We start from the raw sequence: 3,797 nt of genomic DNA on the forward strand, positions 1-3,797 counted from the left end.
AAAAAGAGGAACAAATGTAATAATCTGAACAATAAAGATTTAATTAATAAAAAAAAATTTCTATATGTGACATGGAACCAGGGTTAAGTTAGGGTTTTTCAAAATGCTGACACGCCGAGCTCAAAAGGTTCGCCATCACTGGTCTATACCCTATTTGACAAGACAAGTCTCTTGATCATATACTTGGATGTAATGACAATATCAAATTGCTGTAAATTTTAAAGCACTTATTGTCAATTTCTGCTCTTATCTTGTTGCAGACCATTAATAGTGGTGGACCAGTACCGGCCCTGCTTTAGTTTATGGCCTTATATTTTTTCTCTATAGCATTTTCCATGCTCTGTAATTCTCTCGCTTATTTAGAGGTCTAGTTATGGTTTTCTTCCCCACTAAAATATAGGCTCCTTCAGAAAGGCATCTTATTTTCTTTTCTCTGTTGTGGTTCTAGTTCCTAGTGCAGTGCCTGGTACATCTTAGGTGCTCAGAAACTATTTGTTGGATGATGAGTAAATCACGAACTGATGGTTTCGGAGGGGCATGGGGGGAGAAGGCAGTCCATACCTGTTACAGAAGTGTCTACAATCAGAATATGAACCAAATTTTAACCAGTTCACTGGCAGCTGCTTCACTTCCTGGTTTGCTGCTTTGCAGCCCAGATGAGGTCTGGTTCTTACAACCCATCTCCCTTAGTTTCCCCCATTAGAGATTACACTGCTCGGAACTGTCACTGTCTGGTGATCAGTTTCTCTTCCACCCTAGCTTGTAAGTGTCTGCTATGTCCCCAGAGTCAGGCAGCGCAGTCAAGGCCCTTGGCTAACATGAATACATTTGTGGCATGAACGCATGAATGTCGGCAGGAGGGGAGGCTGCCTTGGGGAAACAATTCCCTACCCTGTCTCCCATGGCCCCCATCCCTTGACAGGGTCCCAGGGTTGGTCTTGAGCTCTGGCCCATTGGGCTGCCTGAACTACTGAGAGGGTTCACTTGAAACGCAGGCAGACAGGGCAGGGGTCCAGTGGAAAACAAAGGCAGGTGGAACATACACAGGGGCAGACATGGCAGTTTGAGCAGCCTAACCACAGGAACCAAACAAGCAGAAATCTTAAAATGTTTCTGGGCTCAAAGCGGGAGGCATGGGAAAACAAGGGAGGGCCTGTAGCAACAAGGTGTACAAACACATAGAAACAGAAAGTTCAGCACAGGAACAGAGAAAGCACACACAGAAACAGGGAAAGTTCAGGTCCGTTGCTGGGCAAGAACAATTGAGGGAATCAATCAGGTGATGACACAGGTAGACATAGAGCTGGTTTGTGGCAAATACATACCCCTGGATTACAAGGCTTTAACAGGCAGCCCATTACTGGGTCCCCCTCCCCTTGTGGGGAGTCTGAATCTGCTTATAATAAATTTTCCACACTTTTGCTTAAATCTTCTGGTCCGTGGAGCTCATTCTTCGGCGTCATGAGACACGACCCTGGGAAAACACCTGGGCTCACTGTTTCGGTCATCACTACCACTTCCTTCCCTATCAACCACCTCACATTGCAGGCGCAGACTGACAGCATTTAGCTCTCCAGCTATGGAGGAGCAGGAATCTGATTTGGCACAACTGGATACTTAAGAGTCAAGGTCAGTAACACAGTAGTATATATTTGTTGGTTTGTTCATGAATTGAAGAGGATGTTACCGAGAAAATAAGTCCGTCATGTAGAAAATCAAGATGATGAGTATGATGAGGCTTCCCATAACAATCCCAAAGACTGCAATGTAGAAGACTTGGTAGGAGGTCTCAGCTGCCAAGGCTCGTTCATTCCATTTGCTGCTGTGCCTTGTCTGATTTGAGGGGAGAGGTAGAATAGGAATAGATGGGCTTAAAAGGATTATTGTATAAGGGTAAACTATGGAACTGTATGGACGTAGGGTGGGGACTGGAACCCACAGAGAGAAACAAGGAAGAATTCGAGTCAGGGTTCTGACCAGGAGGAAGAGGGAGGGGAGGATTCAGGGAGGGAGGGCATGACTCAGATTCCCACCTGGATAGAGAAGATCAAGGCTATAATGCCTATGGGAAAACACAAGAAGCAGGCCAAAATCGACAGGCACATGTAATCTTTGGGGGGCTTGTCAGGCAAAATTTCAAATGCCTGGGGGAAGAGAGTGGGTTATGGTTTAATATGATTTCTGGACTCTACCATCCCCTATAATCTCATCCCTTTTCACACTAATACCTCTCCTTTGCTCCTGTAAATTCTTCATTTAAAACTCTCGCTAACTCTATCTAACTCCCACCATGTCCTCTCTAACCTCTCCCTGTCCCCTAGAATATCTCCCTGTCCCCTAGAATTCCCAGGCCCAACATTCCCCCATGCCTAATTCCTCTCGGTTCCTTGTAACCCTTTCCATGTCTCCCATAACCTCCTCCCTGTTTTCTATAACTGCCTTGCAGATCCCTACAACATGTCTTTCTTGGCCCCATCCTGTTCACCCAAATCTCGCTGACTCTGATGACTCTCACTTGTCCTCCCTGAAACCTCAACTAATCCACTATCACACTTTGTTCCTATAATTGCCTCATTGTCACACCAGCAACCATGTCTTTGCTTCTGTAAAACAAAGAAGATCCTCACTCAACACTTTAATGGTCTCAGTTTATTTGTAAAACCTTCATTATCCCTTATAAAAATTCTCACCCTATCCCTAACTGGTTTGGCTCAATGGATAGAGTGTTGGCCTGCCAACCGAAGGGTCCCGGGTTCAATTTCAGTCAAAGGCGTGTACCTCAGTTGCAGGCTTCTCACTAGCCCGGGCCCTGGTCGGGGCTCGTGCAGGAGGCAATCAATCAATGTTTCTCTCACATTGATATTTCTCTCTGTCTTCCCCTCTTTCTTCCACTCTTTCTAAAAATCAATAGAAAAATATCCTTGGGTGAGGATTAAAAAAAAATCTCATCCTATAAAACTTCTAATGACACCAATAGCTCTCTACTTGTCCCTTTTATAATATCCCTCACTTTGTCCCTATAAATCCTTTTGGTCCAGCTATGATTCATAAACTCTCTCCAGGCTCCTCTAGGACCTTCTTTAAACATCCTTCTCATGACACTCATAGCCTTTTCTCTGTCTCTTTATAAAAGCCAGGTCTTCCTCCCTCTAAGACCTTCTCTCTATCTCTCCACCTAGCTTTCTGATCTTTGAGCTCCTTCTGTGTCCACTTATTACAGTCTCCCTGTTCTAAAGCTGTGCTCCCTCTACACTTATCTACTTTTAACACCCTCTTTGCCCGCTTATGAAGCCCTCCTTGCCCCCTTAATCCTCCTCTAACTCCTTCCCACCTGTCCCCCCAAAAATTCCCTCCCATCCCCCTCAAACACCCCCATTTGAGCATCTCGATCTGGCTACAAGCAGTCTCTCCCTCACTCCAACCCGCTGGGATTGCCATGGAGACCACGCAAGCCCCGCCTCCTATCCTGGCTTTCTACTTCTATTGGCTGATTGGAGGTTGTCTGTAATTGAGGAAGACAGTAGTACTGGCCTGGCTGCTGATTGGTCTGATGGAGTGCTGGTCCTTCCTACTTTCTTGTGTGATAGATCAATCCAGGGAGTTGTTTTTATAATAGTTTAGTTTTTGAAAGTCATTATATATTTTGGATATAGTCCTTTTGTCAGATATTTTTTCTTGGTCTGTAGCTTTTCATTTCCTAACAGTGTTATTTGCAGAGCAAAGTTTTAATATTTATGGAATCTAAATTAAATTTCTTTTCCTTTAGGAATGTGCTTTTGGTGTCATGTCTAAGAACT

This window comes from Myotis brandtii, unplaced genomic scaffold (assembly GCF_000412655.1).
Source record: "Myotis brandtii unplaced genomic scaffold, ASM41265v1 scaffold165, whole genome shotgun sequence".
Classification (NCBI taxonomy): domain Eukaryota; kingdom Metazoa; phylum Chordata; class Mammalia; order Chiroptera; family Vespertilionidae; genus Myotis; species Myotis brandtii.